The sequence below is a fragment of the Stigmatopora nigra genome, chromosome 11 (assembly GCF_051989575.1).
Source record: "Stigmatopora nigra isolate UIUO_SnigA chromosome 11, RoL_Snig_1.1, whole genome shotgun sequence".
Classification (NCBI taxonomy): domain Eukaryota; kingdom Metazoa; phylum Chordata; class Actinopteri; order Syngnathiformes; family Syngnathidae; genus Stigmatopora; species Stigmatopora nigra.
The window spans coordinates 9,887,890-9,905,385 of record NC_135518.1 but is presented as its reverse complement, the minus strand read 5'-3'; the positions used below and the strand labels follow the sequence as shown (position 1 = coordinate 9,905,385).

The 17,496-nt window shown below is 40.8% G+C and overlaps 1 long non-coding RNA gene across 1 annotated transcript; it reads left to right on the top strand.

Moving 5' to 3' along the window:
• Positions 1–7,998: 7,998 nt before the first annotated feature.
• LOC144204375 (uncharacterized) lies at positions 7,999–10,393 on the top strand. Its single transcript, XR_013327882.1, has 4 exons — positions 7,999–8,153; positions 8,245–9,312; positions 9,389–9,503; positions 9,726–10,393. It is a non-coding gene; the product is annotated as an uncharacterized LOC144204375 (long non-coding RNA).
• The last annotated feature ends 7,103 nt before the right edge of the window (positions 10,394–17,496 follow it).

The following is a 17,496-nucleotide window of genomic DNA, read 5'->3' as shown; positions in this document are numbered from 1 at the left end:
CATGTGAGGCTGTAATTTGTAACTAGAGTTTTGGAGCCATTCACTACCAGCGTAACAAAAGAAGATGTGACTTTGATGCTCTTTTTTGGAACAATGATGCTCAAAGGCTTAGCGCATTTGTTGTTTTCCGGGCCAAAAAAATTGACCCCTCACCAGTTGCCTTGTAACCTCCAAGTTTGTGAATGCATCTCAGTTTGGGCATTACGTTTTGCCAGTTTAATTCAACAACTTTATTTCTATCAGGGAAGAGTACTCGGTGAGTTGTGTTCCGATTTGGCATAAGAAGATTTCTCTTCTCACGAGGTTTAATCGCAAGTCGTTAACATCATTCTGCGCTGCACTCATCTGAAAAGGACAGGTACTCCTTGAAAGAGAAACACAGTGCTCATGTTTCTTCATATCCCGTAGAATGAAGAATGAACATCTATAACAAGGCTGTCCAAATATGTTTTTTCTCTAAGGGCCGCTTTCAGAAAAATCAATGGTGCAGGGGCCAACTTGAAATCCTTCCACATTCATTTTTACAGATCGGGTTTTTAAAATGAATGTTATTTTGAAAACATATTTGCTACCATTCACAACAATAGACGCCCAATCCATTTGAACCCCCAGGTCAAATTGGATTTGAGGTTTATACCATCAATGGGAGTGAAACATGATCACTTAGTACCAGGCTTCACAGTTCAAATGGATTCAATGTCTTTGACTGTCAATAGACAATTTTTATTAGAATTTTTTCTCATTTTCTACTTATGGCAGCATACATTCTCATACAAGGGGTGGCAGTGAATTAATATATATCCACTGTAGTGACCCACTATGCTGTAACTCAATTTTGTTGTCTATAGGAAAGTGATTGGATCAAAAGTAGGTCTTTCTATATATCCAAGGTTTCTTATATTCACAACTTCTAATTTACAACTTTAACATACTTCTTTTTAGTGCTCACAAAAGTGTCATAAATGACATTGTCCTTGAAATATACTGCAAAACAGTCAAAATCCATTGAAGCACAAATGCTTCATTATCGGCAGAGGATTTTTAAGTCATTAAGTAAAAAATGCAAATGCAAGGTGACGAGTTGAAGCTAAAACCCATCGTTCCACAGGTTAAGGTGTCAGCAGAGGTTTCAATTAATCCACCGCTCTGGTCTACTTTTTAAAGGAGGCTTCTAGTGGCCCTGTGAATTTGTCAGGGTGAGGCCGATTGAAAACATCTGGGCGATTGTGGGGAGCACTCCCACATTATCCAGCACCGACTGAGATTCCACAATGCCCTCTGAAGTGACAGCTTTGACCTCGGCCAGTGTGCGTGCGTGCTGCTGCCAGAATGTGCTCTGGCTGAAAAAGAGTACACAGCCGCACGCTCCAGGCACTGGATGGTACTGCCGCTTATGACGGGAACTCTGTTGACAGCCAGCGTTTCGGCTCTTTCTCGCTCCAGACGGAAAAAAAAAAAAAAAAAAGCCCTCCGATGCCAAATATTTGGACAACAATGCATTCACGTAATATAATGTATTCTGCGTTAAAGTGCTTGAAACGTTTACAAATATGCCAAAGTCAGTGTCGCATTTGAGGAGATTGAGAAGTGACATTTGGCTGAATGGTTGGAATTTAGCTTGTTTCATAACAAATGTAGCTTTATAGAGCTCGTGAAAACTAAATGCTGTATTTCTGCAAACAAAGAGAGGCCTTTAAGATCTGCCACTCAAGAAAGTATAGAATACCATGTAGAAATAATCTGACTATTCAGTCTCCTTGTATGTAATTGAAAATTGGTAAATATGAGCTATCCACCTTTGTGAACTGTTATTTATAATAACAACATTGACTCAGCAAAGTCTGTTGTAATTTCTATACATGCTATTTCTAACACCTATACATTCTGACAAGTCTGAATTGGCAATTTCAGCCATTTTACATGTGCTGTTTTTTTTCAAATTCAAGCCATTTGACCAAAGGGGGAAGATTATTGGCAGTATGAATGTTTTGAATTATGAGCATGGTCACAGAACATATTGAATTATTATCTCGAGGCAACTCTGTATGAGGGCCTGACATAAATACCTAGTTTGACACTTTTGCAATTATTTGAATGAATTATAGGCAGATCTTTCTGATACAGCATTATCCTGAATAGAATTTCACCATTTTATTATAAAATGTTCAAAAATTACCCAGCACCCCGCATCAGCGGTATGGAAAGTGAATGAGATGAAAGTTTCACATTTGTACTTAATAATAAAGTGTCTGCTCATATGTCCTTGTAATGCAACAAGGAGTTCTAGGCTGATTTAAATTGAAGATAGGTGCGCCTAAGCTGTAATAATCCGTGCTAGAATGTAAAAGCTATAAACTCTGTGGAGAAAAAAAAAAACTGCATAAAATGTTGAATGTTATAGATTAAACAAAAGCGAGTGAAACGGAGTTCATTTGCATCACCCTTCTCTTTTCAGATGAGCTAAACTGCTTACCATTATTCAAAGATATCTTTTAAATAAGGCCCAAATATGCGGGTGAAACCAATTTAACAAGCGGCCACCAAAGACGTTGGTCAAATGATCTATAGAGAGATTTTCACTGCGTAAGCCTCTTATCACAGCTGCTATAAAACACACATCATTCTGTTTCAGGACTGAATTTCAGAGATATGGAAATACAATAAATGTGACATCTTAAAGCTTGGCTTACAGTTCTTGTTAATTACAAAACCGTTTGGAAAATGAAGTTGGCCAAGTTAGAGAAATGCATATTAGTCGTGACTGGCTCTGAAAAGGCATATCAAAAAGTGATCAATTTGAGGTTTTATATTGCAGACCATTCCATTCCGCTGCTTAACAAGTTGTATTTCAGGTGCTTTTCCAATTTGATGAACTTTAGAGCGCAATAATGGGAAATTAACACAACACATTCACGTAGATTTAAATTAACTTTTTAACACATTGACTGCCAACAATTGAGTTCAATTAGACCACTCCTTGTTTAACAGGGAACTTGACGTCAATATCCTAACTACAATAAGGTATTATCCAGATGCACAGATTGTATGGCTATCCTCTATGAGCCTTTTTGACATCAACGGTCGACCAAGTGGTGACCAAAATAGCATCTGATTAATCAAGGGACCTCACTTACGACACTAATTGAACTAGCCAAACAACAGCTAATGAGCACTTGCAAGAGGGAAATACATAGTGGCGTTGATGTCTTTATGTTTCGTGAAGGACCCGTGGTTCTCTAGTTCATTTAGAGAGATTATCAAAATTGAAATGCGATTACGAAATTTTGAAAAAAATGTCTTTCCTTGATTTGTCATGAATTTTTGACATTCCATCCCAATGAAGCCTCAAACGTTTGGTTTTTCGTTTTTATTTACCATAGACAAAGGTTCCCGTTAATTTGCATTACAACCAAAATCATGTCGATTATGTTGTTTGACGAATTTACACACGCGCGTAATTGAGGATGTTCAAGTTCAAGAGACTCTGAGATAAAGTTCAACTCTTCCACTGCTCTCTTTCTGACTTTTATCCATTGCATTTGCAAAACCTGTTTTACAGGGTTCCATTTAACTGATGCTGATACATTGTCTTGTTCTAAAGCATCACTCTTCAATGAAGCCAAAAGAAAATATGATCGAGTCTCCCATTTTTCCACTGCAGCGGTCCAGTCAATAGCGGCCACCCTGACACTGACTGTGTAGCTTATTAGAGCCCGTGTCTACTTCAGCAAACACTCCACAGCGCAAAAGATGGATGAGCAACACTCTTCGGCCACTACAGCCACATTTATCTGGAAACGGCGGGGAGAGTTTTTGGAGGTGAGGAATAATTCCAGCCAGCAGTTGGTGCCCAGTTTGAGAAGGAGGAGGAGGACCACCATGGGGCATCTGACAGTGATGAAGAGCAAGGGCACATGCTGGCAGATTCGTCTTGAGCCGCAGCGAGGGGAGGCAGGGAGGGGAAAGATGGAGAAGGGGGTGGGCCGGTGGCGGAACACAGGTTTAACAATAAAAACAGCGGCGGGTTTGTCTTTGAGGTTTGTTCTCCAGCAGCAGGACGCCGTAACTCTCTTTGGCAGGGGATGGAGTGAGAGGGGATAAAGAGAAAAGCTTCACTTTTTGTAACTTCCAGAATTGTCAGCAGGATATCAAATATTACAAGGCCGCTGTTAGTCCATGACTTTGATAGCGTCGTTGCTGATCACAGCACCCACCAGGGGCCCCCAGGTGATAGTCACATGTTTTGTGTGGCATACAGAGTTGAGCGGAAAACAGAGGGAACCCACACATGTAAATGAAAGCACACTTATGATGATGGAGTTATGCACCTTTCCACTTTTTATTTATGTATTCAAGCTGCCCTCTGCTGTTCACAGGCCCAATGACAGACCACTAAACAAAAGGAAATTGAAAAATTAGACATGAAGCACTAACTGTTGCCCCCCACAATATAAACACTCCTCCCTATGTCTGAAAGAAGCAACATACATTGACCTTTGATTGAATCTAAGATTATAATTGTATTGTTATATGATTCCAGGACTTTATATACAATACAACATGTTCTTTTTTGACAAGACTGATTCCATAAATAAGAGATTGTTCAATTGAAATGTAATGTGAAGAGTGCAATTAATTTGTCCATTCCTAATTGCTTAAATAAATAAAAAAATACATACGTGTATCTTAAATGTTCTTTACCCAAGTCTGTATCTATAACACTTATTAAAATGTGTGCCATATTGTGGGGAGTGCCTCAAACAAGTTTCAGATGATTAGGATTGTGAATGATTAGGCAGCTCGGTAGGGGAGGAGGGGGGCTAGGGCTTCGGCCTCAGAGTTCTGAGATCAAGGGTCTAATCCAAGGGGGTTACCGACCTTCCTGTGTGGAGTTTGCATGTTATCCCCAGGTCTGCATGGGTTTTCTTCAGGTACTCCACTGCCACAACCCTAAAACATGGATAGTAGGCTTATTGATGACTCTTTATTCCCACAGGTATGAGTGTATTGTGCCCTACTGCTGCCCACAGTTGGTTGGATAGTCTCCAGCACCCCCCACGGACCTTGTGAGGGTAAGCGGAATGAAAAATGAATTAATAATTTAAATGGAAGGAATGGAAAACAGATTTTTTATGATGCATTTTTGGTCAAATTGCTATCTTCCGAACATGTCCTTACATTCAGTTGACCAGATTTCACCTTGAAATAGGAGGCTTTCTGTGCAGCATACTACGTTACACCAAACATCTCCGATTCCTTGGAGTGCATTGCTGCAGGGGTTTGTTGACGCACACAGAGCCCAACCAGGCACAGTGAAGCTCAGATAGCTGGAAAATGTTCCATTTGGAAGGTAACGCAGAAATCACCACCCCACTCCCTTCTCCCCTCATACATTTCCCTTCTAAATTCCCATGAGCACATGTTGATTAATGACATGCACACTCAAGAGAGCACCTTTTTACAATGTCACTCACCCATATTTGATTTACAAAAGAATGTCTTCCTTCATATTTTTTTCTTTACCTTTTTTCCTGTGTGTACCCTTTCCCCCCTCTTGACAATTACATTATTAATGTGATTTTGAAATTTGCAGAAATACATTTCTGAAATGCGAGTGGCCTACGCGTTAACTAGGGCAACATATTTTCTCTCGGCATTAGCATATCATCTGAATTCAGGTAGCCGACACAATTGCAGAGATCAACACAGTTGATGTGTCAGCCACATGTATGTGTTGGCCGCTCAAATGGGTTGCTCTCAAAGTCAAGTGGATGTTAATGCCCCGCAGACCCCGTCGGTCTTATTTCCCTCATAAAGCGGCGGCACATTTGTGCAGTAGCTCTCCTTAGTACATCTTTTAAGAGAAAATTGTGGAGTTTAACCTCCCGTTATTATCTCATTTTGGCTTTGTGCAGGGAACAGACGTACATCCACAAGGAATTTGGCACAGTCCACGTGGTCAAGACGCTGATAATCCCAAGTCTTTGCTTGCTGATAAGGTGGCCAATTTAGCAAAATTACAAACCGGTTTTGCCAATGGTAACGATTCATTAATTCAGCAAATGGACAAAGATAATAATTCAAATGGAGCTCCTTACTAACAGATAAAGATTTCGTTAAATCCCATTCAAACTTCCACTCGCTAAGAACAGTTCAAGAAAATGGTGCCAAAATGAAAGCATGTGTTTGCAATGTCGGGGGAAAGGAGGCCTGCAAATCCCCCATTTTCAAAACAAATGCTGTTGATCAACACTGTTATTAGTAGCCCCATTTAATTACGTTTTGCTTTTGGCTTTAATGGCTTCAATCAAAATAATCTATAATGCCGTTTTTAATTACACTTTGGGACTGACCTTATGAAAAGAGAATTTTATTACGCGCGCACAATAATTACCCTGCCGCCATCCAGATAGGTACCAGTGTCTCGCTTGCTTTTGTACAGTCACAAATGGTCGACATGACCATGTGCACATTATAGATTTGTTCAGTATTTCCACAGGAAAGTTATTAGTTCTCCTCAAAACAAATCAATAATTTAAAGAACAAAAGAAAATCTTGTCCCAAAGCATTCGAAAATTTTCTGAAATCCCATAATGTAAAAACAGCTCAGTGCCTATTTGTGAAAACAATTTAAATCATTTTACTCACCTACGAAACAGTTGAGATCTCACATGGGCTTCCACACCACACACGCACAACATATTGTTGATGTTCCTTCAGAAAAAAAGGAAATGATTTTAATTGGACCGCTAAGGAGGTTGCTGAAAACGACGTCGCTAATGCCGGGCTGAAGCGTTTGCGGTAATTACGATCATTTGTCAATCTTTAAAACTTTATGCATACATAAATGTTATTGCGCTTCATAATTGCTTTTAGTTCCATTTGGTTGATCATGCAGTCCTGATTGCCACAGCTGTCTTGTCACACTACTGCGTTGTCATCTTCCAACTCCATAAACAATATAATTCTTTCTTGAAATCAGTAGGCGCTCTTAAACACCGCTTGTCAAGCCTGATGGCCTTCATGTGTGCACATATCAGCGAACGCTCGTACACAAGGCAGGTGAATAACAAACGTGCAACAAATAGAGTATGTCAAAGTGAATATGATTTTCGATACGCCTTCCCGCCTGCTTCAAGTCAAGCGTCTAGCGTGGCGGGTGGCTCTGGAATACAGTCTTGTTATGAAATTCATTTACTGGCAATATTAGTTTTGCTATAATAGAATGATGTATAGGTGGGGTGGGGGAGGAGTTGTTAGTGCATCGCCCTCACAGTTCTGGGGTCGAGGGTTTGATCCCAGGTCGGTCTCCCTGTGTGGAGTTTGCATATTCTCTTCGGGCTTGCGTGGGATTTCTCCGGGTACTACAGCTTCCTCCCACATCTTAGAAACATGGAGGGTGGGTTGATTGAACACTAAATCGCCCACTGTGAGTGTGAATTATTATCCCTGTGCTTGTGCCCTGTGATTGGATGGCCACTGATTAGCTGGGATAATCTCTAGCACCCCCCTCGACCTCATAAGGATAAGCAGTTCAGAAAATGAATGAATGTTGAATATTACAATTCTAAATTTTCAACCACATAACAAAAACCTACAATTTTAATTCAGTAAAGACTATAAATTCTCCTCGCCTCATATTTAAGTCATTCATCTATTTAACCCTTTTAAGACATCAGAAATGTGACCTCAAAGTAACTCTAGACTAGACTAGCCTGGGTACACTTTCTTAAAAAGAAAAAAAATCTTCATTTCCATCTTCAGTTTAAGAAATACAAAGCCCGAGAGCAGATGTATCGTCCGTAGCATCTCCAAGCGTCGAGCAGCCTGGAGACCGTGCAGCCTTCTTCATGCTGGCTTGCCCGAGAGCTGCCCAGAGCATGGACAATTAGAGGGGTCCCCGGTGCCTCTTTGCTCTCTGTGCGCCTGGTGGGCTCTTCTGTAAGGCACTAGGGGGGGAGGCGGGGGCTAGTGGCACCGACTGGGCCGGTTTGACGGGCTAGGCCAGAGGCGTAGAGCTGGGGGAGGCCTGATCTCGATAATCCCTTCGCCCCAAGAGGCTGTCATACCACTCACACCGCTGGAAGCTAGAATGGAAATAGACCAGGGGGCTTTTTGAAGCTTTACCTGCAAGAAGAGCTCATCATTGAGAGGTAAAACTCACTACGATACAATTGCTCACTTGGACATGGAATAAGTGTTACTCTCATCCTGACAATTCTTTTTATACATTGTTTTTGGCAGCTGAATTCGAATACAAAATGAGGCGCAACCAAAATCAGACTGCTTGGATTTAGTTTGTTATTGATGTTTTACTTTAGTTCTAATTTCATCTGTGGGCTCTCCATATTTATGGCTTGGTTGGTGTGTCAACTAAAGCGTGTTTTTGTTGTCTGGTGAGGCAAGTGAAATGTCTTCTGCATACCAACAAGATGTCCACTCCCTCGGTAATACTTTTCACTTTGAATGAGGCCCTTTTTGGGAGGAGTCATGTGAGGCCATTGTTTTTGGCAAGCGGGTGACAACAAAGCACTGAGGAAGCAATGCATTTGGACTATTTGAACACCCACTACAAAAAATATGAAATGGTACATATGGATGAAGTACTTTATTTGAAATCAAAACTCTGATTTTACATTAAATGGCCTTTAAATGTTTTTGATGATGAGGAAAATCAAATTTGGGTCGGGAATTCAGGAGTTCAAAGTTTTGGATACCCGATACAAAACCGGCCATGATGTCCATTTAAAATACGTCGAGGAAAAAATGGCATCAAACGCAAATCTAGCCTTTCTCTGCTTTCATTAATGTACGATTTCATCTCGAAATTCCCTCAACCTCACCATCATCTATCGACCCGCTTGAGTAGTATATGTGATGTAAAATAACCTCGTTGGACAACTTAAAGTGAGCCGTCCCATATGAATACGGCCACAGTCCAAATCATTTCCCTAATTAGAACGCATGCCTCCGAATATAAGGAGAAACTTAGCGCAAATGGATAAAGGTCTTCCAGCGCTGTGCCACTGGCTGTCTCAGTCCCTTAATGTATTACCACCTGCACTCGCAATCAGCGCAGGAACATCTAAATGACTGTCGTTCAGAGGAGAGCGGGCCTCAAACTGTTGCGAAAAGCACGAGAGGTGATTTAAGATATTGGCTGTAATGAAGCTGACAGTCGGAAGCTCTGCTCTGAATGTGATGGAGAAAATTACCAGGTAGAACAGGTCAGAGATGAAGATATGCCGGGGCAAAGACACCAAATGAAATGCAGATAAGTGTCCGGCCCAAGTACTGTTTACACCATGTCAGGTAAACACAGCAGCACACTTCGATCCGCAGGTGTCAGTAAAGATGATATAATCAATGTTTTCTGTTTGTTTTACAGCGAGCGGGATATATTGTCATATTTGGTTTCATCACCCCTGACTGCTCTCTTTGCCGGCATAGACCTCTTCGTTATGGGCTCCAGTACAAAGACAGCAGCACACATCCTCCCTCGGGTATCAAAATAATATATTTTGTCCTCATTTCCTACACCGCCATGCATTTGTTTCTCAGCTTCGTGACAATATGTTAAATATGAGGGCAATGGAATGAATAGCCAGCAGTAAGGTGTCCTGTTGTGTTAGCGCAAACACAAAAAGATGGAAAACGGGCAACATATTGGTTCGGCATCTCCGGCTTGATGGCTGCCAACTGATCCTTGTGATTGTGATTGACAGGCGCTGACCACCACTCTGCCGGCGCTGGCTTCTCCACACTGCTGAGCACAGCATGGAGTGTGAAGGCTCGCTGAGATTCCCAATAAAATGGACATTACGGGGATAAACAACAGCCGGCTTTGCAGAGGGGCTAGTCGGGCACGTAGTACTCCTCCATCACACCACGCGCCAGGGTTCACTGGCTCAGGAGTGCTTTCGCCGATGCACAATAGTGAGGCACAGGCAAACATCCTTTTGAAAAAGATGGCTGGGCAGACCGCCATATATTTATCTTCAAAACGTGGGTCACTCCTTCATAAGGTGGGAATCGGAAAATGTGTTTTAAATCAGCTTGAAAGCGGTGTGTGGTGGACCTGTGCATAGTCAAGGTTTCCCAAGTAATTGGTATTTTGCCAATACACTATGTTGAAGTAAGTATATATATGTTTTCTGATGAAAATCATGTGTTATTTGACAGCCAATTTGCAGCCATTAAAACTTTTTGGATCCGTGTCAATAAAACGGGAACTTTTTAACAATCTAATAAAACTAAGACGAATGGAGGTTGTTCATAGTAAATAGAAGCTTTAAAACCAACCCATTTGAGACACAGTGAAGGAATTTTTATTTCTTCAAAATGATGTGCTGAAGATGGAGTCTTCCTGAATGAATGCATTCTTAAAATTGTCGCAATTTTTACTCTTTACCAGCATCGAACCCTGAGACTTAAAGTCCTGTGTGGCTAAATTCTGATTGTTTTACTGGCTAAAGACCTTTATTTATGCTTTTAGTGTACATATCCCTTCATTCAATTTACATCCTTATTTATCTATATAGTGATATATAGATATAGATTTGAAAAGTCATACCATCACAATATTAACGCAATACAAAATCACAGGCATCCAGGATGGCCTAACAATACTCCAGATATAGCCCTCTAAAGATGATCTCCATGGCAACAACAGAGAAGCTGTTATACTGATTACTTGCCATACTGACAATATTGTCAAACTGTAATTTTGGGCTTTAATTACTGCAGACTTGCCTAAAAGAAGTCCCATTTAATGCTACTAATCAACTGTAATTAAAATGAAAGTTTTTCAGCATTTCATGTTGTGTACCTAAATTGGCCAGCCATTAGTTAAAAATTGAAAGTTTATGTATCATGTAGGTTACATAAGTGTCACGTTACTATTCCCGTGAGCAATAAAACTCAAGGCGCCAAGCTATTTGCATCCCCAATTTTTGCATCCATTAAAGAGATGAATGCTTTGATACCATCGCAGAGTTTATCTATGCTCTTTTGGGATTCATTAAAGTGAATGCACCTTTCAAAACATAATCTATTGCTTAATTAAACTTCCCAAACATGAAATTTAAACCCACGTCTGGAGAGAAGTTGCTTCCTTGTTGGAGCTCACATTTGCACAAAATTCTAATTAACGAGTAGATAAGATATATTGCGGTGAAAATGTAAATAAAGCCTTTCCTCAAGCACTTTTTTCTATCAGTTATAGTGGGATTTGTATTTCTTTGCATAGCTAAAGACTGTACCTATAATAAAAGAAAACAAAAAACATAACTGATCACTCAACCTTATTTAAATAATAAAAAATGACACCAGTTGATGCTATCAAATGAGGAAAGCACCATTTTTAATGGCAAAACTTGAAAACAATAAGAATACACACTTGCATAGTATATTTCACAGCTTCGGAAGCACATACATCATTACAACGTGTGAAATTTTAATCAAAGATGTTGTGAAGAAACAGCAATGAGCCAAGGAACATAATTAATGTCCTCTGTCACGGAGATTATGATGGCAAATTTGAATGGGCAAGTGTTTTAAAGAGCAAGGGGAAACACATTAAGTAAATTACATAGCGGGACTGAATAAGCCATTATGGCTTTTTGTCAGTTTATGTATGCACAGGTATCCTCCATTATATAGAATGCTATTATTTCCCTTTTAATTGAACAGCATTTTGTTTAGCGCAAGCCTTTGCATCGTCCATGCATACATTTTATGCATGACTGACTCCCGTATGTTAAAATCAAAGCTGATTTTCCAAACAACACAATGGTGCGCCACTGCATATTATAGACCGAACCAAAATAAAAGTGCCTTCCAGTGTTTTACATGAAATAATGATCTACAAATGTGGCTGAGTACGTGTTGATGATACATCCGACTGGTTTAATTAAGCCTGGGCTTTATTTGTGAGAGTTGCTGTTCAACAGTTTGTTTTATACTCGATCGCTTGCTCATTAAAATGCAAATTGTGCATATGCTTTAATTTTTCCACAACAATAACCCGCACTTAGACTCTTCATACAAATCTCATCTTCACTTTGCAATAAGGGGGAGGATTCGGATTGAGGGTGAAAATTCAGACAATATGACAACATTAACACTCAAACACGTTCAATTACACCTACCAGCAAGACCATTAAGTATATATATTCAGTTCTGTGGATTTACTCAGGGAACTCCGATTATATACATATATAATAATATAATATAATATTGAACTTGTTGCATATTGTCAGGCGTTCCGTGTCATGTTTCAGCGTACTCGTTGGCAATTGGATCAAGTATTCCTCCAAGCATTTGAGAAATAGAGGGGGTTTGATTTGGTGTGTCTTGGAATTGATTTCAAGTCCAACATACAATTACACTCCCAATCCAAACACATGCACAACAGACATCAGAGCAACAGTACTCCCGGTGGCCGCATTGTGGGTGTCCTTAATGTGTCACTAATGTGTGAATTAGAGTAAGTGAGAGCACTGCAAGCAAAAGACCGAGTAGCTGGCACAGTGCCCGGTAGTTGCCATGGTCGTAGGCTCGTTTCTGTCAGCGGCATTTGTTTCACAAGCACCCTAATCAATTGGAATGCAACCCTTGAAATAGAGCTTGGCAGCCAGCTGGGTTCTTCCATTGTGCCCGCTTCTCAATGCTCACACAACACTACTTGTCACTCTCGTCACTTTCCAATTTGCCCCTCTAAGCAGCGTAAGCAGGGGAGACATGAAACACTTTTTACATTATTGGCCTGCCAGCTTGTAAAAGGAGGCTCCCGACTGTACGTGTATTAACTCCACAGCATGTTCCCGCCAGGTACGTGTCCTTTAGTGTTTGGTAGACAAGAAAACTGAAATTGCAACAATGCCGTGGATTTAACTATGTTTTTTTTGCCAGTTTTCCAGGTGAAGATCTAGATTTGACGTATGAAGCCGTCATTGGCAACAAGTGAGTGATGAGGACAATATTTCTAGTTATCGGCTTAATTTTTGCTCGGTTTTAATGACAGTGTTTCACACCCACAGTTCAAAGATGTGTATGTATTTTATACTTTTTCAGAATACGACAGATGTTCGATAATAGTGGATCAGAAGTGAACTGATGCAATTGTTCAGTATTATCCAAGATAGAAGTGACTACATGGATGTGACACTTTGTGTAATGGAACTAACAGTCAGCAGTGGTGAGTTTTTTTCTTTTAATACGTATATCTCTACCATTTTATTTTTTTTTTATAAATGCAACCGGGATGGTTTCTCCACAGATAAAGATAAAAGAAGCAAATTTCCAAAACTGGCGCATGTCAAAATAGTTGTAACGGGTGAGTGTTTTTCCCAGCTTTAATTAATCAATTCTTAATGCAAAATAGTGTAATTGCTAATTGCCCAAAATGGCATTCACAACAACACTATTGAGAATGTCCGTATACCGAGAGACAAACATTCACACCATATTTTTTGCATGAATGCTTGACTGCCAGCATTGACTCCTTTTGGTGCTTTGACGGACAATGGCATTAGCTTGAATGCTTGTCTCTTAAGATTCCCACAATAACATCAGAGCCGGTGGCGCCTAGAATGAAAAAGGACCTCAGTGAATGAAAACTGCCTGAAGGAAGAGAACTCGAGCGAGTGAATTGGGTCTAATTTACTTAGGGAGGCGCTGAATGGGATCAGCACTTAAGGACGGCGTCATTAGTTTATTTGATTCACCGTCAGACGCCGGGATGTAAATTGCCGTTTGTATTCAAAGAGTGGACAAACAACTCCCAGCAGGATACCCAAAGACTGATCGGCCATTGCCTTCACGACACGTCGCTGCATCAGCCTCGGCGTGTTGCCTCGTGTTCCGCCACCAATCAAGGGCGCTTTGCCTCTCACTGTCTCCCTCCGACCGATTCATCATTTGCCGGGTTAAACTGAAATAAAAACACATTAGTGTCACGTTAGACGAATAGAGAGAAGTGCCTGCTTTCTCCACTCCAGAGTGGTAAAAGTCGGACAGGCTATTGATTTGTGCTACATAAATCTTGTTTTCTTTCCTAGACTAGTGAATCAGTGTTGACCCTCAGGGTTAACAAACATTGTAGGAGCTTTCAGCGGGCATGTGAGCCAATAATACACGTGCGTTTGCAATCGGCGGGCCCCCATCTTGTCATTTCTCAGCCCGCCTGGTTTAACTAATTGCCGGCAACCTAGGAACAATATGACAGGGCAGAAAAAGGTGGTGGGTTTCTTGTGAAGCTTTGCCTCTAACAAGGAGCTTGGAAGATCCAGGAGCCAAAAACTATCAACAAAGGATGTGAATCGGTCAGCAGGAGTCTGAGAGTTACAACCTGGATTAATTGGCAGCAGGGTATCCAGCATGGATTGCGCCACATCACATTAAGACCACGAGATTTGACTCAGTAAACTTTCACAAAGGCGACTCCCTCGTTATAGTGGCTGAGTGACACCGTGGGGCATATCTACTTATCTGGTATGTCAACAGTGTATGCACTCAGCCAAAATATTAGGTACAGGAGCACAATCAAATATCACGCTTCAATAAAAAATGGAATATCCCTACGTAAGTATTATTAATACAGCTCCTCCTAGACTTGCCTGTTTAATTTGCCTAATTGAGATTTGTAACGCAATGGTGGAATTTTAAGAGGCTTCCCACTGTGACAAATGCAAAGTGAGTTTTTTTTTTAATAATTCAAGTTTAAGAACCCTCTTGGTGTTTGTTGTAGCCTGGGTTCGATTTGTGGACGGTTGGATGGATGATGGATGGAATTGTAGTGACCTGGTTAATGTGAAAATAATAATCCGACTTCTGAATCGATATTGTAAATAAAGGCTTTTCCTAATAGTGTATTTTGTTGTTTTAAATTATATTTGATACAACAGAATAGTAGAATTTTTGCTGTGAAACTTGCACACTGTAGTACACAGTACTAAAACATTAAGTTTCTCATTATGTAGGTTGAACAATATAAACAATGACAATTTTTTTGCCAGTCTCATGTGGCCACTCTTGGTTTTAATAAGTCATGGCGACATCAGGTGGTAAATTGTTTAATCTTTCGGTACTATATGAAATCCATTTGTTTGCAAGCTCGGAAGATTATCATCAGGAACACAATCACGTCATTACAGGTGCGATCATTATCATTTATCTTATTGACGTTAAAAGACGAACTAAAAGCCAAAGTGTTCCACTGAGACAAGTGCTTTAAGCAATGTGATGTTCCAACACTTTAATTACTTTGCATTATCTGAGTGCTTCTTGTCCACATGAAAGTTAAAAAAATAGAGAATAAACTTCTGTAGGAACACAAGAATAAAACTACAGAATAGTGTTTTTTTAGAAGGTAGGAGAAAAGCACAGAAAAAGGCAATACAGAATAAACAAGGACAACAAGCAAACTCTGTAAAGGAAAGCAATAACAGTTATACAAAAAAAATCCATCTGTTATTAAGAAAATCATTCAGGCAGAATTTCTGACATTAGTTATATTTGTATTGCCTTCATTTGTGCACCTAAAATGCAATATATTTCTTTTTTTTTTACAGAAAGAAAGAAAAAACAGATACCCAGTCAATTCTGATCATACACTGAATGCATGCGCATGTGTGTGTGTTTGTGTGAGTGCATAAGCCAGATATAGAAGAGGAGGAAGGGTGTCTCTGGAGGCCTTCACACTAGTGTTCACCATGCTGCCAGGCACACTACACACACCAGAGAGCTTATTTGCCCAGCAGCCCCAAACGAGACCTAGGCCCGGGATCTTATTTACTCCGAGCCTGGGCGGCTATCAGGTGCTGAGGGGATCTGGCCAGGAGCAAAAGCAAATACCCCACATCAAACCCCAACCAGGGTGGAAGAAAAAGGTGCGTTGATCTAAAGTCTTGGTCAAGAACTAATGTTTACTCTACGCTTTGGAAAGCTCTCTGTGAACTCAATTCTGAGGACTCCAAATTGAAACATCACTTCCTGCACTACTCCCGCCTCGTATATTAAATAAAACGTAGCATAGCCGTACTGTACGTCTAGACTCTCTAGACGGCTGGAAAGTGGATGTCTCTAAAAACCAGTAACGCCACCGGTCTTGAGGATCACACACGGTGTCGGGGGGGGAGCGTTCGATGAAATACGGACTCGGGTGGGAGGGGGATACGGCACTAATGACGAGCTCTTATGCATCAGTGCACTTACTAATGAGCTTCCAGGGAAAGGCTGGCAGAGCCTGAGCGAAGGCTGAGCCGGGCTGCGAGAGGCCTGGGCCATCACTTCCCCGCTGTGATCCTTGCCTTTCCACTCGGAAGGAGCCTCGGCTCCCAGCCACTAATGAGTGTTAGAGGGGGAGTCCATGCTCGCGTCCACCTGCCAGCCTTCAGAGCCCAGCCTGCTGCAAGACAGTAGGGGTCAGATGCATTCCTGAGCTCTTAATAATTTACATCATATTGATTTCTTTCCGTTAGACATTCTCACCTGCGCCGGCTCCCCCGTTCTCTCCCTGAAATAAGGTGCATTCCACCAGAGAGCTGATACGGCACCACATGATGAACCAAAGACAACTGAGACTTTGCTGAGGAATGTCAGTAATGTTGTGACTTCATGAGTGAGCAATATACTTAAAGTTCCTCCTAAAAACACTCATCCGATCCAAATTTTCATCGTATTCAAAGTCCCCTTGCTAAGTTATGACACCTGAGACAATAAGCCCAATCAAAAAGGAACTAAAAAAAATGCAAGAATGAAAATGAATTATGCAGTTTGCATTCGACTTAACCTCTAATCAGACTTGGGGAGGAGGACATTAATATTCCTGCTGCCAATATGATGATCTGTATACTCCATCCTTTAAATATTCATCAGCTTTGAACACAGAGCTCTCCTTACTGTGATTCATAATTTAAATGGTATGAATGTTACATAGGTGTGGCGCCAAGAACTACTTTCTTGCCGCCCTGCCACACTTAAGGATGACTTTTAACACCGTCCGTCTTCCCTCGTCGCCGAGGAGCTTCATGTATCATCGGCTCAATGGTGTCAGTCTTTTTGTCCAGTTGTCTTAAAGCTGCTTAAACCTGAAATCTTTTTATTTTTTAACCAACGTCCATTTTCTCCTCCCCTCATTTAAAGATACTTGGGCCTGCTTCTCATACTCAGGTAAATAAAAATCTGGGGCCTTGTCGTCACCTAGTGGTAAGAAATTAATACTGCAAATGATACTTTTCTTGACAGTAGCATCAGCACCAGTTAGATGGCGCTCATGGTCCATCGGTGAAAATTCACTTGTCTAATCGACACCATCTGTTTGTCTGTCCATCAATTTATCCACCCTTTCCGTTTGTCGAGTTGCCTCATCTGTCAGCTATCCATGAATCCATTCTTACATAGATTTATGAATCCAGCCTTTTTTTGTCTTTCACCTTTCCATCAGTGCACACCCACATCTGTTTGTCTTTCTATCCATCATCCTATCTATCTTCC